The sequence below is a fragment of the Vombatus ursinus genome, unplaced genomic scaffold (genome assembly GCF_900497805.2).
Source record: "Vombatus ursinus unplaced genomic scaffold, bare-nosed wombat genome assembly UNPS02010548.1, whole genome shotgun sequence".
Lineage (NCBI taxonomy): Eukaryota > Metazoa > Chordata > Mammalia > Diprotodontia > Vombatidae > Vombatus > Vombatus ursinus.
In genome coordinates this window covers 8,828,626-8,853,698 of record NW_020950326.1, presented here as the reverse complement: position 1 = coordinate 8,853,698, position 25,073 = coordinate 8,828,626, and the positions used below count along the sequence as shown (strand labels likewise).

General features: G+C 39.7%; 1 protein-coding gene across 7 annotated transcripts in view; it reads left to right on the top strand.

Annotated features, from left to right (window-relative positions):
- Positions 1 to 1,102: 1,102 nt before the first annotated feature.
- CLASP1 (cytoplasmic linker associated protein 1) overlaps positions 1,103 to 25,073 on the top strand; it is a 349,545-nt gene continuing 325,574 nt past the window's right edge. For 2 of the 7 annotated variants that reach the window (XM_027854753.1, XM_027854754.1), the window contains exon 1: positions 1,218 to 1,445. The gene's annotated coding sequence lies outside the window, so the exon portion shown is untranslated. Of the gene's footprint in view, positions 1,159 to 1,216; positions 1,446 to 1,532; positions 1,552 to 25,073 lie in introns of those variants that run through there. The other 5 variants (XM_027854750.1, XM_027854751.1, XM_027854749.1 and 2 more) reach the window with 5 other exon arrangements.

The following is a 25,073-nucleotide window of genomic DNA, read 5'->3' as shown; positions in this document are numbered from 1 at the left end:
TTCAAGACTTAACTCAAGGTGTACCTGATGTCTTTCCTGATCTTCACCCGGGTCCTTTCCCCAACGAAGTCATCCTCCATCCCTTCTGCATACACCTATCATGCACCTGTCCCTCTGAGGAGCTTCCAGGGCAGCGGCTGCTTCTCTCGTGTCCTTCAACCCCCAGCACCCTGCAAGGTGCCTGGAATACAAGCATTTACCACGAGCTCGATGGCTGATTGCCCCCCACGAGGTGTGTGACCACGGAGGGGCTACTTCGCCTCTCTCAGCCTCACTTTCCTCATCTGTGAAATAAAACTTGAGGTACCTACCTCACAGGACTGCTGTGAGGCTGACATCAAGTGATGGACGTGGAGCGTTACAGTCGCCGGCGGCCCCTAGAACCGACACGCGCGGCGGGGCGCCGGCCGCCGGAGCCGGGCTCCGGGAGGCGCTGGAAGACAGGGAGGATCGGAAGAAGGGCCAACAGCCACCGGCCGCAGGGAAGGCCACCCGGCAAGGCGTCAGGGATTTTCGGACTGTCTACACAAGCTGGCGGGGAGGGAGGAATCCAGATTTTATCCCTTTGTGGCTGGATCACGTACAGGAAGCCGAGTAGCCTCCCGGGACAGGGCACAACGCACTCCTTCCTCAGCTCCACAAGCCCACAACCCCCTCCCCCTCCATTAAGAGCCCTCCCACCTGCCCCTGACCACTTTCTTACAACCCGGAAACAAAAGGCCCTCCTGAAAACCGGAAGTGAAAGGCATCTTCCGCCAGCCTAGGCCACGCCCGGAAGGAAGTAAGCGGTCAGACTCGTTTTCCTTGGACCGTCCGTCTCTCCACCCCCTTCCTCTTTTTTTCCCCTGAATGTGCCCTCTGTTCTTTCGGAGGCCTTATGACCATCCTCGCACCCTTGCCTTCCTTCCCGAACCTGGCATTGGCTTTGCCTTTGTCCTTGTAATTGCTCGCTTTGCATCGCTTAATTTCTTTGAGGAAAACCTATCTCCTCTACGGGTCCCCGTGAGGGTCACTGTTTGAGTCGGATGAGAAGGCAAAAGGGGTGGGAGCCACACCCACCAACATAAGCGATTTAGGCGCCAGCCTGGCGCATGCGCAACACGGTACCTGAGGAGCGGTCCTCGTTTTGCTCCTCTCTGTGGTCGGACCCGGTCTTCCGTAAGGGAAAGGGGAAAATGGAGAGGGGGAGGGGGGGCCCGGGTGGCGCGCCGGTCCCAGCCATCGCCGCGCATGCGTTCTGAGCCTTTTATTTTTTGCCCTGTACCAAGCTCCTTAGCCTCATTGGGGTGGAGGAGGAGAGAAGAAACCAGCTTAGCAGCGGCAGCACCGTCGCCACCGCCAAATAATGCAGTAAGAGCCGCGTCGGTGCTGATGAGATTGAAAGTAGCCCCCCCCCCCCGCGGAGCCCACTCCCACTTCCCTGCGACTAGCCGCGGACCCCCGGGGTATGTGTGCGCGTGTTTGCAAAGCGCTCCCTCTTTAGCTGTCGGATGCACTTGGGGGTGGAGGGGAGGAACCCAGCCCTGCTGGTGGAAGATGGAAGAGGAGCGAGTGAGTGTGTGTGTCTGATTGGGGGGGGGGACGGGACAGGTTGCATTGTTTGGTTAATCCATAGATTGCGGAGCTGGCATGCGGAGGGATGCTGAAGGGCGGGGGGCGGGGGGTGGCGGCAGCGGAGAATAATCCTGCGGGGTTTGTGGGACCTGCCTGGTGGCTTTGTGTTTCCCCCCCTTCCTAGCACATAGTCAAAGAACACCACCAGACCCTCCCACCCGAGGAGCCTCCTCTGGGTGGAGGGAGGAGAGTCGGGATCATCCTCGGTGTGAAATGAGCGCAAGGAGGGGATGGGGGTGGGGGGAGGGGAGAACATAACTCGGTGGAAGTGATGTGAAGAAAGACCCGGAGGGAAGTGTCGGGGAGGCCGGGTTGCTGTGAAACCGGACTAGACAAAGCGGTGGCAGAGGCTGGGGAGCAGTCCTGGGCAGGCGGGTGGGATGGGCCCCTTTCGCCTTTCGAGCCCCGCATCATCCTCCCTCCCCCATAGCATCTTAATAAAACCCTGAAAACTGGAGAACTGTTGAGTTAAGTCCTCTGTTGCCTTCTCAACTTGCCTTTGTTATTCCTTGATATTTGCAGAATAGGTCTGAGATCGAGAGTGTGATCAGACATGATAGTCTTGCTTGGTTCCATGGGGCTAATTGAATTGTGCCCTCTTTTCTGAGCTGCTGTGACATGGTTGAAATTTTTTTTCAGTGACATAGTTTTATATATATATATATCTTTTCCCCCCTAAAATAAAAATTTGAGGGATAAGTAAAATATGACCTCTGTAATTATAACTGGGCCAATGGGCCAGTTGCATGAACTGAAATGGCAGTTCTATTAGACTTTTGAACCCTTAAGTGCCTTAAAGCATTTCAAAAATTAATTTTTATTTTTATTTTCTGTGGATTGTAGCGATGTGAGCAGCAAAGGCTTTAATCCTTTGGGACTGAGCAAGAAATATTTGTGAGTGCTTACCATGTGCAGATGCCACAGGCCATTTCCAATTCAGGTTTCTGTTTAGGCTGGCAGAGAGACCCTGAACTGGATGCTTAATTGTTCTATACCTTAATTACTTCATTGTTAAAATGGGGCATAGCAGTAAATTCCAGTGACAGCTAAGAAAAGTAATTGATAACAGTTTATTGAATAAATTACAGAAAATTGATCATGTGTAACATTTCCAAAGAAGGATCTAAATTTGGTAGGCTGTTATATATAATCCCTGTAAGAATGTGATTGTGCCTCTTTAGCAGCTGTTTCTCAAACCTCAACTCCTCCAGTTTATTTTCTGTTGTTGACTAAGTGGAATAGATTCTAGACTAAAAACTCATGTGTGTGTATTTGTCTAAAAGTAACTTGTTTAGGGACTTTTAGCAAAAAGTCTTACATTTCTTCACTAATAATAAACTCAGTTATACCCTCTTTTGAAGTGGGGAGGTGGCAAATATTTCATCAGCCTGTTGGAATTGAAGTGGCAGATATAGAAGGTGGCTAAGTTTACACAGTAAATTTATTTTAGAGTTGAGACTGAGAATCCAGGTCTCCTAGCATCATAGTCTTTGGCATTAACCCTCTAAACTAAAGCTTATTTACATAAATAAAAGACCAGGATCAAAGTTTTTTGGATTAGTTGTATGTAAAAATCTGAAGCCATGGAACTTTATGTTTGATGCTGTAGTAATTAATTCAGTAGACCCAGCAAAATATAGTTCAGTAAATAAGAAACCATTATTAAACCTAATGTAAACAGTTCTTTTGTTCACATTTTAATGCCTTTTTTACATGGTAGTTTCATAGGGAGGTAAAAAAATGATTTCTCCAAAGAATATTTAAGTGATAAGATATTATTCAATAATAATGACTTAAGGGTCAGATTTGATCATTGGTTTTAGGTTTAGGTTTTTAATTAAGACTGGTTAACTGGATGATCTTAAGTATGGTATTCACTAGAATTTAGTGTGGTAAAATGGGAAAAAATAGATCCTCAGTAATAAAACCTTCATTAGTTGTTTGACTTAAGGAGGTCTCAAGAGAGATTATAGTGTACAACTGCTATTTAAATTAATAGTTTGTAGTTGCACAGAAAAAAGGCCATTGATATCACTAATGACAAAATGCTTAGCCAAGTTAGGCAATTTAAATATAGGGCTCAGTTATTTATTAAAACTCTCATGATAATTGTGAGATCGATTGTAAAGTTAAACTGGAACAGGTCCTGTCTCACAGAAGCTAATGGAAGAAACAATCATTAAAAAATAAAAGCTGAAATATTTTCTAGAAAATGGGAACAGGATCTAAGATTCTTTTTTTCCTCAGATTTTAAGTGTTAAATTAAATATATCAAATGATTTCATATATACATGTGTGTCTGTCTTATCTATAGGTAACTTGTGAAAATGAACCATTCTTAGTGTCTCTATGGCTGGAAAGGAACTTAGTATTTTAGACCCACCTACTATACAGTGCAGGTGTTTCATCTATACACTCTTGAGACATGGTCATTCTCTGAAATTTTTGTCCATTGGTTTTAGTTCCTCTCTGAAGGTGTAACACAAAACACATATTGCTGCTTCCAAATGATAACCCTTCAAATAAATTAAGTTTCCCATCACTTTGCTACTGTGGCCTCTTCTCCCTGGATACCTTAGCCATTCTCACCTTAGCTAGGAATAGCATGGTACAGCAGAAAGTGCACTAGTTTTGGAGCACAAAGACCTGGGCCCAAATTCTGCCACTGACATTTACTGTGTGACCTTTGTTAAGACCCTTGGGCCTCAGTTTCCTTATTTGTAAAATGAAGGGATTAGACTTGATAACCTCTGAGGTTCCTTCCGGCTTTAAATCTGTGATCCTTCTTGATAACCTTTCTCTTGAAAACTCCTCATTTTTAAATATCCTTCTTTAAAAAGTGGTACCATAGTTAAAAATAACTTTATTTTTTTTATCTTTTTTTTTTTTTTGGTGAGGCAGTTGGGGTTAAGTGACTTGCCCAGGGTCACATATCTAGTAAGTGTTATGTGTCTGAAGTCACATTTGAACTCAGGTCCTCCTGACTCCAGGGCTGGTGCTCTATCCATTGCGCCACCTAGCTGCCTCTAAAAATAACTTTAGAGTATGATAGGACCATTATTTCCACTGATCTGGGAACAATGCTTCTATTACTCCAATTAAAAAAATTTGTATTGGTAGTGGAAAGAGCTCTGCTCTTAAGAGTTAGGATTACTTGGTTCAAATATTTGTAGGAATAATGGGTAAGTCACAGCCTCCTTGAGTCTATTTTCTTGTCTGTAAAATGGGTATAATATACTACCTGCCTCAGAGGACTGAAGATGGAGGTGCCTTGTAAAACTTAAGGCTCTATTGAAATGTGAGTGGTTATTAGCCAAATAAGATGAGATACATAAGACCTATTAAGATATTAATATGAACATTATGATTAGCATACAGTACCTTATATTTGTGTAGAGCTTTACAGTTTCCAAAGTACTTTGACATCTATTTACTAATATGGTCCTTCTGTGTGCAAGATAAATATATCATGTGTTATTTCCATTTCATAGATGAGGAAACTGAGGGCCCAACCAGTTAAATGACTTGCTCAAGGTCACACAGCCAAGAAGTGGCAGAGTTCAGATTAGAAACAGGTTTTCTTACTTTTCCACTGTCCCTTCTATACTATTCTTTCTCCCAAAGTGTGACACAGAATAGTTCCACAGTGAGCTAAAACTGACATTTTTTCTTCATGTGAACTACTGCCAATCCAGATCTCTTATCTTGTACAGTTTCTTTTTATAAAACAATATTTTAATTGATTTATTTTTATGTCACCTGGATTCTCCTGTAGGCCTCCTCTTCCCATGAGAACCATCCCTTTACAACAAAGAATTTTTTTAAGAGGAGAAAAAAATCCACAATACTGCTCGGTTTAAAAAATCTGATGTTATGTGCAGTGTTACATCTGTATCTCGGCAACATTTAATTTAGATTGTTTTGTGATTGTTGATGTTTCCATTTTAGTTGTATCAGTAATGTATGTTGTTTTCTTGGCTTTGCTACTTAGATTTGGATTCGTTTTATGTCTGCTCCTCTAAATCTTTCTGTGCTTCTTGTATCCATTGTATTCATCATTTCATGCAGTATAGTAATATTCCATTATATTCATGTACTACAATTTGCCAGTTGCCAAATTTATGGGCATCCACTTTGTTTCCAGTTCTTTCCTACCACAGAAACTGCAGCTATAAATATTTTTGTATTATGTGGAGTCTTTTTGTCATTGACCTTCTCAGGGTTCATTCCTGGCATTGGATGTACAAGGTTATTTGTTTTTGTTTTAAACTCAGGTTGCCTGCCTTTGTATTTATTATTGTGAAATGTCATCTTGATTTAGATTTGAGAGGGGGAAAGTCTCTAGGGCTAACCACCCTAGAGGTAGTTTGAGTAGTCCATCATATTTCTTGTTGATGTGTTGTGTTTTGAGTTATTTCTTTAAAGTTAGCAGATCTTGATATGTCTGTGATGCTTCACTAACTCTTGCTTGGATCATCGACCTTTCGGGTAGACCCATTGGTCTACCCGACTTTGAAGCGACTTTACATGATTAATTAAATATTCATATCTATATTTATATAGTAATTAATGAAGGTCTTAAATTTTGTCAGGTACTTAGGTAGTGTTAGTTGGGCATTCACCTTATTTTCACATTCTTTACTTCCAACAGGTACATTAAATTTCTAGGCTATAGCAGTTTTGCAACATTTGTAGCAGGATCTACTAGAGTAACTCTTGATTGAGCTTCTTTATACAGTTTGTGTCTCTGTTACGGATAGAAGCAAACTGTTATGAATGTGTTCAGCAGTCATTGAAAACTGTCCCTCAGACATAGTAACAGGGACCTATTGTGGACAGAGCTTGGATTGTTTGGTGCCCTTCCTAATGAAGAACAGTTGAATTTAGTCTATAAACAATAATGTAGTCTTTTAAAGATGTTTGCCTGTATTAAAACTGCCCCATTTCTAAAGTTCTCTCTGTTAAGCTTTGTCTTGTGTTAGTAAGATGGACATTTTTGAAAGTTAGTAAGTGGGGGAAGCTAGGTGTCGAAGTAGGTAGAGCACTGGCCCTGGAATCAGGAGGACCTGAGTTCACATGTGGCCTCAGACACATAACACTCACTAGCTGTGTGACCCTGGGCAAGTCACTTAACCCCATTGACTAGCCAAGAAAAAAAAAAAGAAAAAGAAAGTTAATAAGTGATGATGATGGCCCCATGTCAGAGCACAACTATATCTAATTTTGTTCTCCCACACTATCTCAAAGTTATCCCAAGGTACAGGTAAAGTTGCTATTATTATACATAGTATATAAATACAATATAATGTTTCCTGTTCCAGTGGTGCATCTACTGTTTCCCCTGTCCAGAGAGCATGCTATATCTCTTCTTTATTCTTTTTCTGTCCTTGCTTTAAAGCCCAGTTTAAGCCATCAGTCCCCCCCCCCAAGTTTTCAGTTCACCCCAACATGAGCTTATTGTTCTAAATTTTCCTACTATTTGGTGCTTAATGAGTGTATTTGGTAATTAATTACTGTCTTGTATTGCTGTTCAACTTTTGCTCTATGTGATGTGGAAAGACTGTAAACTGACTAGATAGTAAATTCATTGAAGTTAGGGATGTGTATTGTATTTCTTTATATTCCTTACAGTGTTTAACATGCTTGAGGAATTATTTTTGAATGAGAATTGAATGAGAAATCAGTCGTGGATATAATCCATATTGGTGGCATTGGAAGTGTTTTGTGGAACAGTAGTAAATGAGAGACCTTGAGCTGTGTAGCATAACATTTCTTAGGGGTTATTGTGCTGGCCTTTCCATGCCATGCTCCTAATTGATAATGGACTAAAAAATAATCATTTAGGTCTCTTAGGTGTTTAAGAAATTTTTTTTGATGGGCACGTGGTATTTTGGTAAAACTTTGCAGGTAAAACTGCAAACTGTGATTTGCAGTTATATGTTATGGTGCTTGTGTTTCTTAGGCTTCATAAGTTCAAAAGAAGTTTTTTTGCTCATTTTTTAGAGATAGCTTTAGTTTGTACACATCTTATTGTCTGTCCTTGAATTTTGGTTTCTCAGATTTAGAGGATAGTAGAGAACTGAGTGGACCATTAGAGGTCATTAGGTTCAATTCTCATTTTACAGGTAAGGAAACAGAGGGGTTAAGTGATTTGCCAAATGTCGTATAGCTTGTGTCAGGTGGGATTTTGAACCCGGGTGTTCCTACTTCATCCCTTTGTCTCTAAACCACATTGCCTCTCAAAAAGTCCAAAATCTCCAGTATTATGTAAAATCATTCTTATTATTGAGAATTTGGTTGCTTGGAGATACAAAAAGTACTTTAAATGGCCATTTATTCAGTTACTATGGATGTTTTGGGATATTTCCATATAGTACTCCTTCTAGTTCAGTAAGGCTCAATGTTACGTGATCTAAATGACCAGACTTCAATCAGTTCCCTTGGGAGACTATTTCACTGTTTACTAGAGTTCAAGGAAATAAATACTGATCCTGCCAGTTGGCCAAATTTCCTTTTATTTGTTGTCTTCTCATTCCATTATTTGGTCATGGATAATCAAAACACAATTGGATTCCTTGATATTTGAATTCACAAGAACATTTTTAGGTAGTTGTGTTTCAGCCTGGATATTAGTTAATATTTTACCCATACACGCCACCGTGATTCTTTATTTTTTCCTTTTAGCAGATCTTTATTTTATAAGGCTTTTAAACTTATTACTGAAAAAATTTCACATTTTCTGTTCCCAAGGAACAAACTTGAATAAAGCATTCGAGATATACACTTTTGAGCAGATTGGATTTTTGGACTTTCAAAGTAATGGTGTATCTAGCTTTAGATAATTATTTATCTAGTAAAGTGATTGGACAGGAAGAAGCTGTCTTTTTTTATTATTTCTTTTCTTCTCTTGAGGGGAAGAGTGGGTAAGCATTTTTTTTTAATGGTAGACTAGAGATTTTCCCCCCTTTAGTTTTGACATTATGAATATTGTTTCCTTTCTGCAGATGCAGGACTCCGTACTGTAGAGGTCAGTTTTCTTGAAACAGACGTCACATTGCCATATATGGTCCTTATTTTAGGTAGGCTGATTTGGATTTGAAGGTCAGGTGTTGGTGTTTGTAAGATCATAGATTTATAGCTGAAAGGGACTTTGGAGGTCATCTAGTCTAACCCCTTCATTACTGAAGTGAGGGACATTAAGTAATTTGCCCAAGATCACACAAGTAGTTAGTAATTCCAAGAACCAGGATTCAAAAACCCAGATCTTCTGTCTCTAAATCCAGAAGGCTTCCTATTGCATTATGAATCCTTCAGGCTGTGAGTAAGTATATTGGTAGTAACTCTCAAATACTGAGCAAAATTACTTGGTTGTTTGAATTGCAGTGCTGAAGTAAATCAGCTGAACATGGGATCCTAGATTCAGATGTATTAGGGACGTCTAATGTAATTTGTTGAGAAACTGAGGCCCAAAGAAGTTCAGTAATTTGCACAAGGACATAGTGTCCCAGTCAAGATTTGAACCCAGGGCCTCTGACTCAAAACCCAGCAGCCTTTCCCTGTATCATGTACGACTTCTCTATTTTCTGACTTTTGTCAGGATTTGGAATACAGCTCTGAAACTGTTATAGAAACACTTTTGGTATTACTCGTCTGTAGTTGAATGATAGTGATGTTATAAGATCACAGTTATTGTTTAGGATAAGGAGATTGGGAATGCATCATCTTTGTTGCTGTGCTTGTATATCAAGTTATGTTTTATAGTATAGTAGTAGAAGTAGGTTTCCTGAGAATAGATATGTTCTCTTCCTCCTTTTTCCTTCTCTCCCTCTACCCCCCCATTCTTTGAATGTATGCCTTGCACCCAGTTAATATTTAATAAAGGTTAAATTGAAATAGAATAATTCTATTCCTGAGAGGAGAAAAGAACAAAAGAGGGACCATGGTAAAGTAAGAATCTGTTGTAGTTCAGTTGTGTCTAATTTTTTATGACCCCGTGGACCATGGGGTTTTCTTGGCAAAGATACTGGAGTGGTTGTCATTTAAGTGTCTTGCCCAGGGTCACACAGCTACTAAGTCTGAGGCTGGATTTGAACTCATGTCTTTTGACTCCAGGCCTAGCCCTTTATCCATTGAGTCACCTAGCTGCCTCACAGTAACACGAGGGGCCTAAAGTTCTTGGTGACTGCAGGTAAAAATCCGAAAGCAGAAATTATTGTAGGGCCCTGGTGTATGTTTGATGTCTTCCAGGATTTGATTAATAGAGCGTGAGCTGGTCACTTGGAGAAAGCTGTGTAAAAGTAGGTCTTTTAGAGTTGGGATTATTTTGTACCCTCTCTTTCAGGTCTTCACTTAAATGACTTCTGGTCATTTACTAAGATTTCAAATTCAATTCAGCACATATTAATAAGCTCTTGCTATTTGAAAGGGGCTGGTCTGAGGAGAGAAAAAAAATCTCACTTTTCACTGAGTTTATATTCTCTTATTCTGTGTTATTTTTGTCTTTGTGCCCTGCACCTAGTGCAGTGCCTGACACATAGTATTCACTTATCAAATGCTTGTTGGTAGAGTGGGAGTAGGGAGGGGAGGTCACAAGGTATTTGGAATAGGCAGAGTTCACTAACAACTGAAACCAAGTGGTATGGATGAGGGAAGACTACTTGGAGGTGGCAGCACCTGAGCTGTCCTTGAAGAAAGACAAGGATTCTGAGAGGTGGGATAGAGGTGAGGGAGTTCATCTTAGCCAGAAGACTAATTCAGTCAATTACATAGAGGTGAAGGAGATGAGATGTTAATTTTAGGACACCTGGGCTAGAATGTAGACTGTGTGAAGGGGGAGGGATAGGAAATTATGTTGGAAAGGTTGTTTGAAGCCAAATTGTGGTTAGGATAACCATGGAAAGTTTTTGAGTATGAGAATGAGTTGGACCCAGTAATTTTGGAAGCAGTGGAGAAAAGAGGAGGGTCTGGAAGCAGGAAGATGGAGGGAAGAGGTGAGAGCTGAAGGAAGGTGGTGATGGCAATGTGAGTAGAGAGTAGGGGATAGATTGAAAATAAGAAGAGTTAGAATGGACAGGTTTCAAGCTATGCCACTTACTACCTGTGCGACATTGGGCTCATCACCCAACCACTCTGGGATTCAATTCTTCATCTGTAAGATGAGGGAATTGGATTAGCTGATACCAAAGACATCTTCTAGCTCTATATCCTACAATATTATCACATGACAACTCATTATTTCTTGGGATAAGGGAGAAGGAAATCGAGGATAGTAGCTAGATTATGAACCTGTGTGGCTGGAAAGGTGGTAGTGCTCTGAATAGAAATAAGGCAGCTTGGAGGAAGAATAGTTTGTTGTGGAGGGGAAGCTAACAAACATGAAATTTTCTAATTTGATGTCCTTTTTTGGAAAAAAAGCTTAGCATTGAAAATAACTGGGTAGTGATAATGTTTGAATTATGTAATTTTAATAATTTTCAAATTGATTCTAGATTATTGATTTATAAAAATCTTCCCCCTCCCCCTTCATGTATGACTAGATCTGGATATGTTGAGAATATGTTTAAGTATTTTATCCTTTGGTTGTTAGTTGTTTAGGGATGAAAAGTAAGATAATAGAATCTCTGAGTTGAAAAGAACCTCTGAGGTCATCAGGTCTGGTCCTTATCCAAAGTGTGAGTCCTATTGACAACATCTTGACAAGTGGTCAGTTTACTTTTGAGGCAAGATCTTCAGTGATAGGGAACTTCCTAATTCTAGGCCATTTTAATTTTTTCCTTTTTTCTTTCAGTGTTATTTTTTGGAACCGCTCCTTACAGAGTAGTAATAATTACACAGCATAGTATACACTAATTATTGTTGCTTTTATTTGTGTGTGTGTGTGTTTGTGTTTTTAGGAAGCTTTCCCTTGTATTAAAATTTGTCTTCCTATAACTTGGCCTTTTGGTCCTAGTTTTGCCCTCTGTGACCAAACAGAACAGGTTCAGTTCCCCTTCTACATGGTAATCATTTCAGATATTTGAAGACAGCTGTTGTAAACGTGCTCCTTCTCCCCACCCCAGCCTTCTCCAGGCTGACCAACTTTATTTCTTTTAACCTATCTTCTTGGTAGTATGATAGTAAGTAGTCAGTCCCCTTACTACCCTCCTTACTCTCTCTAGCTTGTTGTTAGTCTCCTAGGATGTAGCACCCAGATTTTGACAAACCCCTGCAGATGCTCTGACCAGGCATAGTGCAGTAAAACTGGGGCTGTCACTTGCTTTGTTGTGTATACTGTATATCTCTTCATGCCGCTTCACATCACATAAACTTTTTTGATTTTCTTGTCAAGTCTTATCATTGAGCTGACAGTCTGCTGGTTAAAGAGGCCAGATTTTATTCGGCCCCCCACCCCCCCTTGCTTTAGAGTAATCCCTGAAAGTTAGTAGCAAATAGAGGAGGTATTATTATGCTAATGAGGCACTAAGACAAGTGTGCCCAGGAGTTCTCTGAATTTAAACGGCAGCTGGCCATTAGCTGAGTGAGAATTGGCTATGCCCCGGAAGTCTTTAAAAAGCTAAGCCTGCCAAGGGAGAGGAGTGGAGAGCTGGAGAGTTCGAGGCACAGTTGAGACACCGGGGACGGAGGGAACAGGCACATGTTTCTCTGTGGAGAGAGACTCGACCTGAAGCAGCTTTCAGGAGTATGACCTCTGGCACCAGGACTGAGTAAACTCTATTCAAGGGAGAGCTAGCCTGACCTGCAGAGAGGAGCAGACTCAGGGTAGGGTGGCCAAGGGGAGTTTCAGAAGTGTGAGTTGTCTTGGCTCTGTGTGTTCTCTCTGTATGTGTCTCACTACAGTTCTCAGTGTTTATGCCTACTCTTCCCACTTGCACTTTGGGTATTTGTGAAAGGTAGACCCTAGGTTTATGGGAGGAATGTTTGCTAACAAGTGCTGTGCCTTCTTAGTAATGCTTTTGATTTAAGCTAATTGTATCTACTGTCTGTTAAGGTAAACTCACTGTCAAGAGCTCTCAAGTTGGAGTTTTAAGTGTGGACTCACACCTGCTGAAGGTACCTTGTTCTCCACCCCTTGCCCCCACAACCCTTCAAGTTGTAGTAGTGGAGAAGGATGCCACAGGGATTGCTAACAAGAGGATTTAGGTAACTGTTGGAGGGGCTGTGGGAAAATAGCTAGAAGAAGCCTCTGAGTTCGGTTTCACTCCCTCGTTTTACAGTTGTGTGGAAACTGAAGTCCTAAGAGTCGGGATTCAAACTCATGACTTTGAGTAGAGCTAGTGCTTTTCCCACTATGGTACACTGTCATTCCAAATGGTCTAGTAACTTGATCAGAAGATTAAATAAGATTAGTCTGGCTTGCCTTTTTTTTTCTGCCTTAATGAACCCCTGATTACTTGTAGTCTTTCCTTTCCTGGTGCTCACAAACCCCATCCCTTTAATAATCTGTTCTTGAATTTTTCTAGGAATAGCTGTCATATGTCATGTTTAAACTATGAGGCATCTGTCCTCTTCTTTTTGATAATTAAGACACTATTTGTTCCTCCTCAGACCTAGGATGCTGCTTCTTTTTGCCATGGTTGTTTAGTAGGCACCAACAAAATTTTAGCAGTCACTTCCAGGTTCTGTCAGTGCCTTTGGGGTCTGGTTATTCCAGCCCAGGTGATTTGAACTCAGGAAGATTTACCTTTTTAAAAAGTCGTTAAAACAACATGTCTTAGCAGCTTAGCCTTTGTGTTTGTTTTTAACCAAAGCATCAACTTCAGTCAAGGAACAAATATTTCAGGAGTTGTGGTTTCCCCTCATCAGCATCTGTAATGGGAAAAGTTTTGCATTGCTAGATGGAGTTCAAAAGCCTTTCAGTTTTCTTATAGGGTTCTTATAATGCCTCTTTTCCAATGGCAAGGAATGAAAGCTTAGTACTTCAGAGTAGTAAAGCTAGCAGTGTTTGTACCATGGTATGAGAAAAAGGGTTTTGGACTTGGACTTAGGAGACTTGGGTTTTTGAATCCTGATCCGGAAATTTTTGGGCTGTGCCAGGTTGGGAAAGTTATGTGTCTCTGAGCCTCAGTTTCTTCGTCTGTTGAAAAAAATCTGGACAATACTAGCATTACTTACCTTATGTGGTTGTTCTAAGGAAAGCAATTTGTAAACCTTAAGAAGTACTATATGAGTGTGAATTCTTCTCAGGAACCACAAATCTAACCAAAAAAACACTGGGTTTGCAGTCAGAGGACCTGCATTCACCTCCTGCCTCTCTCACTATTTCTCTAATTATTAGTAAATTAGAGCATTTTTTAATATGGTACTTAGTAGCTTGTTTTTCTTCCTTTGAAAACGGCAATTTGACAGTGACTCCTATTTTTTATAAATTTGAATCAATTCCCTACATATCTTAGAAATCAAACCTTTATCAGAGAAACTTGCTGTAAAAATTTATTCCCAGTTACCTGTTTACCACCTAATTTTGGCTTGCTGGTTTTGTTTTTTTAAATCTTTAAAATTTTATATAATCAAAATTGTCTATTTTATGTTCTGTGATCCTGTCTTTTGTATTATTTGTTTAATAGTTTAATTGTTATCATTTGGACTTTTATTAGGCTAAATGTGAAAAAGGGGAAAAAAATGAAAGAGTTTGGGATGGCATTTCAGTAGTGAAGAAAACAACACCCCTATTGGACCAATGTAAGTCATTATTTGAATATTATTGAAGTAGTAACACATCTGTGGATTTTTCATTAATGTACTATTTCTAGAAAAGTCTACTTAGTAATCTGAGTTTTAAACTTTATTTCCTAATGTTATAAAACCTATACAATTAAGGCTCTGATCTAGGTCACCCTCTGGAATTTTGTCAGAAGTCACCAAATGTAAGCCTAAATGTAGTTTTACTAACAACAGTTTCATGTTGTAATTGATCTATAGCAACATAGTAGATTTTTCCTTAGTAACACTGTTGAGGAATTAAAAGGGTGTTCGCCTCTAATTTTTTTTTATGGTAATTTTTATTATTTTTTTGTTTTCCACATTTACTTCCACAAGATTTTGAGTTCCAAATTTTCATCCCATCTCTCCCCTCCCCCACCCCAAGATGGCATGCATTTTGAATACCCCTTCCCCTAGTCTGCCTTCTCTTCTATCTCTCCCCCCCTTCTCTTATCCCCTTTCCCCTTCAATTTTCCTGTAGGGCAGATGGATTTCTGTACTCCATTTCCTGTATTTCTTATTTCCCAGTTGCATGTGAAAACATTTTTATTTAAACATGTGTTTTTAAAACTTTGGTTTCCAAATTTTCTCCCTTCCTCCCTCCCCACCCACCCTCATTGATAAGGCAAGCAACTAAATATAGGTTGTGTATGTGCACTTATGCAAAACACTTCCATAGTAGACATGCTGTGAAAAACTAACTCTATTTCCCTTAATCCTATCCTGCCCCCCCATTTATTCTGTTCTTTCTTTTGACCTTGTGCCTCCTCAGAAGTATTTGCTTCTGATTGCCCCCTTTCCCAGTCTGCCCTCCTCTCTATCATCCCCCTGCTCTCTTGTCTCCCCTCCCCCCCAGTTTTCCTGTAGGGTAAGACAGATTTCCTTACCCAATTGAGTGTGTAGGTTATTCCCTCCTTAAGTCAAATCCTATGAGAATAAGATTCACTCATTCCCTCTCACCTTCCCCCGTTTCCCCTCCATTGTAAGAGCCTTTTCTTTTCTGGTTTTTTTTTTTGTGAGATAATTTACCCTGTTCTACCTCTCCCTTTCTCCTTCTCCTAGTATAATCCTCTCTCATCCCTTAATTTTATTCTCCAGATATGACACCTTCATTTTCAGCTCACCCTGTGCCCTCTGTCTATCTACCTATCTATCTATCTATCTATCTATCTATCTATATACACATGTGCATATAATTTTTTCCCCTCCAACTACCATAATACTGACAAAGGTCTCATGAGTTACAAATATCATCTTTCCATGCAGGAATGTAAACAGTTCAACCTTAATAAGTCTCTTATGATTTTCTCTTTCCTGTTTACCTCTTCATGTTCCACTTGAGTTTTGTATTTGAAAATCAAATTTTCTATCCAACTCTGGTCTTTTCATCAAGAATGCTTGAAAGTCCTATTTCACTGAATGACCATTTTTTCCCCTGCAGGATTATACTCAGTTTTGCTGGGTAGGTGATTCTTGGTTGTAATCCTATCTTCTTTGCCCTCTGGAATATTATATTCTATGCCCTGCGGTCCCTTAATGTAGAAGCAGCTAAATCTTGTGTTATTGTGATTGTGTTTCCACAATACTTGAATTGTTTCTTTCTGGCTGCTTGCAATATTTTCTCCTTGACCTGGGAACTCTGGAATTTGGCTGCAATATTCCTAGGAGTTTTCCTTTGGGGATCTCTTTCAGGTGGTGATCAGTGGATTCTTTCAATTTCTATTTTGCCCTCTGGTTCTAGAATATCAGGGCAGTTTTCCTGGATAATTTCTTGAAAGATGATGTCTAGGCTCTTTTTTTGATCATGGCTTTCAGATAGTCCAATAATTTTTAAATTCTCTCTCCTGGATCTATTTTCCAGGTCAGTTGTTTTTCCAATGAGATATTTCATATTGTTTTCTAATTTTTCATTCTTTTGGATTTGTTTTATAGTATTTTGATTTCTTATAAAGTCACTAGCTTCCAATTGCTCTATTCTAATTTTTAAGGAAGTATTTTCTTCAGCAGTCTTTTGGACTTCCTTTTCCATTTGGTCAATTTTTCTTTTGAGGGCATTCTTCTCCTCTTTGGCTTTTTGGACCTCTTTTGCCAATTTGGGTAGGCTATTTTTTAAGGTGTTATTTTCTTCAGTATTTTTTCGGGTCTCCTTTAGCAAACTGTTGACTTGCATGATTTTCTTGCATCACTCTCAGTTTTTCCTCTACTTCTCTTACTTGCTTCTCTAAATCCCTTTTGAGCTCTTCCAAGGCCTGGGACTGATTCATATTCTTCTTGGAGGCTTTGGATGTAGGAGTTTTGGCTTTGTTGTCTTCTTCTGGTTGTATGTTTTGATCTTCTTTGTCACCAAAGTAAGATAATGTAGTCTGACTCTTTTTGCACTGCTTACTCATGATGCTGGCCAGTTAACTTGAGGTTTAAACTCTTCGTTAAGGTAAAAGTCTGCTTCCAATGTGAAGAGCGTACTGTCCCAAGCTTCAGGGGTTTGTACAGCTGTTTTCAGAGATACTTCTAGGGATCTGAAAATTTTCAGTTCTTCCAAGATACTGTGATAAGGGGCGAGGTGTTTTCTCTCCACCGCCACAACAAGCTCCACCACACCAACGCTCCTTCTTGCTCCAGGACCGCCCCTCAGAACTGTGACCCAGATCCAAGCACGGGCAAAGCAAGAGATTCCTGCCTCAGCACTGGCAAAGAGATCCTTGCAATCCCCCTCTGATCAGCCACTTGATTCCTCCTGAGTCTGTGGTTCGGAAGCTCAGGAAACAGTTGCTGCCCTAGGGGCTGCTGAGACCTAGCTCCTCTCTCACCACAGTCACAGACTTTTCCCACTGACCTTCCAAGTTGTCTTTGGTGTTCATGGGTTGAGAAGTCTGGAAACCGCCACAGCTGCCTGCAATTCAGTGCTCTGAGGCCTGCTCCAGGATCGCTTTGGCCTGCACACCCATGCCAAACTGTGCTCCTCTCCCTGCCTGGTGCGATATACCTTTCTGATCAACCATCCAGATTGTCTTTGGCTGGAAATTTGTTTCACTCTGTCTTTTTGTGGGTTCTTCTGCTTTAGAATTTGTTTAGTGCCATTTTTTATAGGTATTTGGAGGGGTTTGGGGAGAGAGCTCAAGCAAGTCACTGCTTTCCCTCTGCCATCTTGGCTCCACCCCCTCTAGTTTTTAAAAAATTTATTTTAATTTAACAACAATCACTTCTATAAGCTTTTGAGTTTTAAATTTTTCTCCCCCCTTCCTTCCCGAGACGGCGCGCAATCTCATATAGGCTATACATATACATTCCTATTAAACGTATTTTCACATTAGTGGTGTTGTGAAGAAGAATTAGAACCAATGAGAGGAACCACAAGAAAGAGAAAACAAAACAAAACAGAAGAAAAAAATAACAAATAGTATGTTTTGATCTGCATTCAGACTCCATAGTTCTTTCTTTGGATGTGGATAGCATTTTCCATCATGAGACCTTTGGAGACGTCTTAGTCTATCAATGTTAGTCATCTCGCAACATTTGCCTCTAATTTTTTAAGGGGACATTTTTTTAGATCTTTGTTCAGATCTTAATTCATCTAAGAACCTTCATTTCTGTCTTCCATTTTGGCTCGTGTTGTCTTAGAAAGATAGGAGTTCAATATAATATAGTAAGCTGATTGAAAAACAAACGAACCTCTGATTCCTGCTTTTCCCTTTCTTCTTTTTATCTCTAACCTCCTTTGACGCCATATAAAAATGATTTATCTTTAGTAAGGACAGCTGTGACTGGAGGGTCTCAGATACATCTCTGACTCTTTACGGTCTCAATCAGCCCTTTGTGGCTTCACTGAGTCTTGCCTGTGTAAGGAATAAAGGACCATACACATGGAGAGTGTTGAGTGAGCAGCTAAGTAGCCTAACAAATAGGAGCTTGTATTTTGACATTGGGCCACACCCAAGGCAAAATCCTGGCCAAGGATGTCCTTAGCCTTCTGTTCCTAGATTCTTATATATACATATATCAAAATAAGATTCTTTTCTCTCTCTCTCTCTCTCTCTCTCTGTCTCTCTCTCTCTCTCTCTCTCTCACTCTCTCTCACTCTCTGTCACTCTCACTCTCGCTCTCTCACACACACGCACACATCAGCTATGGCACAGTGTTCAGCATGCTGGGCCTAAAGTTAGGAAGATTCATCTTACTGAGTTCAAATCTGGCCTCTGACACTTACTAGCTGTGTGACCCTGGGCAAGTCACTTAATCCTGTTTGCCCCACTTTCTTCATCTGCAAAATGAGCTGGAGAAGGGTATGGCAAACCATTCCAGAATCTTTTCCAAGAAAACCCCAAATGAGATCACGAAGATATGACTGAAATGACTGAACAACAAAGCTTTATACTAGTGAGGGCTACTCTGAGCTTTTCCATCATTCAGCTCTTCAATATCTAAATCAGAGTTTCTTAGTCTAGGGTCCTTGAATTTGTTTTAAAAAAAATTTTGGTAACTTCTTTCTACATAGAAATATAAAAAACCAATTATATAATTGGTTTCCTTTGTAATATGTGGGGTTTTTTTGTTTTTTGTTTTTTTTTTTGCATTTAAAAACATTTGGAGAAGGAGGTCCCTAGACATCACCAGTCTGCCATAAGGGTCCAGGACATTAACCAAAAAAAAGTAACCCCTAATCTAGAGTTATGTTTGTGCTTATTTTAAGTTTATGAAATGAAAGTCAAAATTTAAACACTTATTTCTTTGCTGAGATTGAGGTACCACCCCCCAAAATAAAATGAGCAGTAGCTTACTTTTCTCTTATTTCTCTGAAGTCTTTGTGCACCTTCTGTCCTTGCATTAAGAACTCAGTATTTGAGAGGGTTTTTTCCCTCAATGGGTGTAACCACTAGCTCCCTGGGGATTTGTTGGATGGCCATGTCAGCTGTCATGCTATCATATGACATTATTCCCCCTCTTTCTGTTTACCTAGGTCTAGGGAGTTATGTGTTCTGGAAACCTTTTAGAAAATCTCTCATGGTTGCCCTTTATTCCTTTTGTTTAGCTTCTTAGTCTGACATTGTAAAGAGCCAACTCTTAATTTAGGACATGAACAGATTTTGAAGTCAGTAGTGTTTTTGTTTTTATTTTTTATTTTTTTCTCAGTTACATGTAAAAACAATTTGTAATATTCAATTAAAAAATTTTTTGAGTTCCAAATTCTCTCCCTTCCTTCTTTACTCCCCCCACTCCTTGAGAAGACAAGCAATTTGTTACAGATTATACATGTGCAATCATGCAAAACATAGTTCCAATAGTAGCCATGTTGCAAAAGAAAACAGACAAAAAAACTCAAGAAAAATAAAGTTTAAAAAAGTGTGCTTTGATCTGTATTCACACTCCATTTGTTCTTTCTCTGGAAGTGGATAGCATTTTTCATCATAAGTCCTTTGAAATTGTCCTTGGGTCAGCAGTGTTTTTTTGCCTCCGCCCCCACCCCCACCTGAATTGGCCATATTTCTCTATCTTTACTGGCTCTATCTGTCTCCCTGTCAGGAGGTGGGTAACATTATAAGACCTATGGAATCATGTTGATCATTTAAAAATAGCATTTTTAAAAGATCTCTGAAGCAGGAGAAAGACAGGGTTACCCATCCTAAATTTCAAGTCTAGGCAAGAATTAAGCAAATTCCTAGATCAAATAATTTTTTTCAGATTTAGTGGTTTGTTTTTTTTTTGTGTGTGAGTGTGGTTCTTTGGTCATTTTTTAAAGCCCAATTCAGGATCTTCCTTTCCCACTGAGCCTCCCTCGCTTCCCACCAACACCTTCCATTTTTCCCCTCCTCAACTGACATATCACTTTGTTTGCTTTTATAGACTTTCTCATCCATGATTTCATTTTGTATTCCTCAGCTGGACTGTAATAAGCTCCCTAAAGCTGCAGGGGCCCCCAGAGATCATCTAGGCCACACCTTCATTTTATAGATGAACAGCTAAGATTGAGAGAGGTTAAGTGACTTGCGTGTAGTCACACAACTTGTAAAGGGCAGAGTCAGGATTTGAATTGAGCTCTTCTAACTTCAAATCTCACGCTCTTTCCATAGCAGTGAGCTGGCAGCGATAGTGTCTTAGGTAGTAATAATAGCTTACATCTATGTAGTACTTTAAAGTTTACAAAGCATTTTACATTTATTAATCTCATTTGAGTCTCACACCAGTTAGGTGAGCTGGGAATTAACAACTCTTATTTCTTCTGTTTAGTTTAGTTGAGGCAACCTCTCTGAGCTTCATGTTATCATAGATTTAAAGTGAGGGGAGGCCATCTATTCCAATTAAGTGGCTTCAAGGTCTCATGATGGCTCAGTGGCAGAGCTAACTTTGAACTTAGTTTGCTGGCCTCAGATTCAATGCTTTTTTTTTTTTTTTTTACCTCAGTCAGTCATTAATGTATTTTGAATTATCAACAATCACTTCCATAAGCTTTTGAGTTTTAAATTTTTCTCCCCCTCCTTCCCTGCCTCCCTTTCCAAGATGACCCAAAATCTGATATAGGCTGTACATACACATTCCTATTAAACATATTTTCACATTGGTAGATTCGGTGCTTTTTAAATTACACTGTAAATATTTGTTGTATAAAATTAAAAAATGCTACCAGGTCAAGATCTCATTGAATAATAAACACATCATTCTTTAAAGAATATAACAGAATTAAGGCATTTACAGAGGAAATGGAGGCATTGTAATCACTTCCTCCTGAGTGGCAAACCCATTCAAGCTGTGTTTCTTCAGAAGGCCTCTATCTTGGCAGATGTTTTGGACTTCAGCCATGAGATCCTTGTTTGATCTTCACTTGCTGAGCTGTCACCTGTATTACTCTCTCTCACGTGAGGTGACTGCTGTGCTTGTTAGGACATATGAAAGATAAAACAATTCACATGTTCTTATTCTTTTATCATCCTCTGCCATGTTCTAGCAGCCTTCTCTTCCTGGAATGTCCCTTTCCCCTATAGTTCCTTTGTCTGATAGGTCAGTTTTTCCTGGAATTTCTGTTTAAGGAAGGTTCGAAGTTAGCCACATTCACTTTATTCTTTCAGGGCCTCTGTGGGTTCCTTTCTGCACTTTATCCCCATACAGGTACCTTCTCTCCTCATTCTCCCTGCCTTCTAGCTTTCTTTTATGTGTTATCTTCCCCCATTAGAATGTAAGCTCCATCAGGGCAGGAATTGTCTTACTTTTCTTTTTTGCTTTTAGTTTTTATGTCCCTAGTGCTTAGCAAAGTGTCTGTCAAGTTATAAGTACTTAATAAATGCTTGTTGTCTTACCTTACCTTTGATCTTTTTGGGGGTATAGGCCTAGTATTGGTATTGCTGGGTTGGAATGTAAATACAGTTTAATGATTTTGGGGGCAAAATTCCAAATTCCTTTCCAGAATGGCAGGATCAATTTACAGCTTCACCAACAGAGCATTAGTGTTCTTGGTGAAACCTCAGAGTTGCAACCTGGGTGTCATCTTCAACTCTTCACTCCCTTGAATCCTTCATATCCATTTAGTTGTCAAATCCTGTTATTTATATCTTTGTGACATCTCTCATATATGCCCACATCCCTCCTCTGACATTGCCACCACACTAGAATATCATTATCGCTTCTTGCCAGAACTATAGCAATAGCCTTCTGATTGGCCTCCCTGCCTCAAGTCTTTACCACTCAAGTCCATGCTTCACTCGCCTGTCAAAGTGACCTTCCTAAAGCACATGTCTGACCATATCATTCTCCCCCTCCCTCCCTTGGCCCCCAATTCAACTCCAGTGACTTTCTGTTACCTCTAGGACCAAATAGGAAGTCTTCTGTTTGACTTTTAAAGCTCTTCATAACCTTGCTCCTTCTTACCTTTCCAGCCCTCTTCTACCTTATTCCCTTCCATGAATTATTTTTCCAGTAACACTGACCTCCTTGCTGTTTCTTGCAACAGATACTCCATATCCTGACTGCATGCCCTTTCACTGGCTGGAATGCTATCTGTCTCCTCATCTCTGCCTCCTGGCTTCCCTGACTTCCTTCAAGTTTTAGCTGAAATCTTACCTTCTGTAAGAAGCCTCTTCCAGTCCTTCTTAATGCCTTCCTTCTGAGATGGCACCCAGTTTATCCTATCTATATCTTGTTTGTACATTGTTTTTGCGTGTTGTCTCCCCTATTAGACTGAGCTTCTTGACAGCAGGAACTGTTTTTTGCCTCTGTATCCCCAACACTTAGTACAGTGCCTGGCACCTAATAGGCTTTTAATAAACACTAGTTGACTGGTTATTATTTATTAGTGACTTGGAATATTTTTATATGCCTTTTGATGCTTAACTTTCTTCCTCTCAAAACTGTTCACATTCTTTGAAAACTAATCAGTTGGAGAATGGCCTTTATTCTTAATAATTTGCATCAGTTTCATGTATATCATGGAAATGAGACCTTGATAAGAGTAACTTACTGTCGTGATATGCTCTTTCTCTTGTTTGGTCATGAACTTTTCCTCTAGCCATAGATCAGGAAGCTAAATTCTTCCTTGTTCTTCTAATTTGTTTATGATGGATGCTACCTTTTGTTTCTATGTCATGTACTCATTTGCGGCTGATGTTGGTATAAAGTGAGAGATGTTGGTCTATGCTTAGTCTCTGCCAGTCTACTTTCCAGTTTTTCCAACAGTTTTTGTCAAATAAGGAGTTATTACCCCAGTATAAAGTGTCTTCAGGTTTATCAAATACTGATTGACCTTCCCATTTCTCAACCAGTATAAAATCATTTTCATGATTGTTACTTTGTAATATGGTATTCCTCTTTCTTCCCACTTTTTTTTTTATATTTCCCTTGAGATCCTTGTATTTTCCTTCTCATATACCCTTACTTATGGGTCCACTGCTCAAAGGAATATAAATTTTGATTGCTGAAGCCTCTCAAGATATCTTGGGGTTTACGGGCTGGATTTCTTTTAAGGACCATGCTTACTCCCATATCACTCTGGCTCTCATTGACTGAATCCCAGCCCAGACTTCACTTGGTCATTGTTTGTTTGGGCTCTGATGGGTCAAGAGTGAGTGTAAATAGCAATTGTTTCTGTTTTGGCCAAAAACCCTGATGGTCTTCCCCTCCCAGATTGATTTTTTTTTTTGACTGAGTAAAAGAGGTCATTCTTTGTCTCACTTCTTACCTGTTCTTAATCACTGAATGGGCATTGCCTCAGTCAAACTGAGACCTGGGAAAGACCTTAGCTTAAAAAGGCCAAGGTCTCCCACTGCATCTTGGGCCATGTCCAGTTGTCCTGATCTATATCTTGCCACTGGACCCAGATGACTTGGGAAGAGAGAGTGAGGCTGATGACTTTGCACAGCCCTCCCTCACTTAAAGACAGTTAACTTGCAAGTCATGACATCACCTTCCTAATGCTCTTTGAGAATGAAGGACAAAAACAAACAATTTTCCTTCTTGTGAATTTTATTTTTTCTAAATCTAAAATAATCCTTTGGTAATTTTGATTGTTATGACATTGAATAAGTAAATGAGTTTGGTTAGTGTTGTCATTTTTGTTATATTGGCTGAACTACCTAACCATGAGCGACATTTCTCCAATTATTTATGTCTGTTTATATTTCCATAAAAGAAGATTTTGTAGTTGTATTTATGTAATGTATTGTGTATGTATTGGTAGGTAGACTCTAAGTATTTTATACCTCGTGTAGTTATTTTACCCCATCTTATACTTGTGAAGTTGATTTTTTTTTTAAATATCCAAGTGCAAGACTGCATTTATCCCTATTAAATTTTGTCTATTAAATTCAGCCCAGTGTGGGATCTTTTTGGATCCAGATTCTGTCATCTACTGTGTTGGCCATCCTTTCCAGCTTGTGTGTACAAATTTTATGAGCATATAACTTAGGCATTTATTTTTTCTCCATTTTAAAAGATTTTGAACTTAAAAATCAAATAAAATAAGCATTTTCATGTACTTTTTAGAAGTTTTAACATGAAACTGCTAATCTGTTATGTATAACTTGCCTTTCTTTTTATATATAAGTTCAGTGTTGTGTAATTTTCAAAGTTGTCCTTCTTTATGATTCCTTCTGTTCTCTTCTCTGTGTGTGTGTGTATGTGTGTGTGTATATATGTATACACCTTATTCCTATTTTCTCTGTCTCCTCTGCTTCCATTTGGGGGGTGAGGAACACTTAAAACAAATATACACAGTCAAGCAAAAACAAGGTCCCTTGATGGCCATGTCCAAAAGTGTATATTTTATTCTACATCTTGAGACCACCGTCAGCTCTTTAGTAGGAGAGGGGTAGCATGCTTCATCATCATATTCAGGAATTGTGGTTGGTCATTTCATAGATCAGAGGTCTTGTCTTTGAAAATTGTTTATCTTTACAGTCTTATTATTGTTTAAATCGTTTTCCTGGTCCGCTCATTTCACTGTATATCAGTTTGTACTAGTTTTTCCATCTCTCTCTGAAACTGTCCTTTTCGTCGCTTTTTACAGTATTGTAGTATTCATGCCTCAGACACTTAGTAGCTGTGTGACCCTAGGTGAGTCACTTACATTTTCTTAGCCTCATTTTCCTCCTCTGTCCCCTGGGGATATAATGATATTTACCTCATAAGATTGTTATGAATACTGAATGAGATAGCATATGGAAAGTGCTTTGCAAACCTTATTATACTATATGATAGCTTTTACTGCTGTTGCTGCTGCTGTGGCTGCTGCTGCTACTACTACTACTACTACTACTACTACTACTACTACTACTACTACT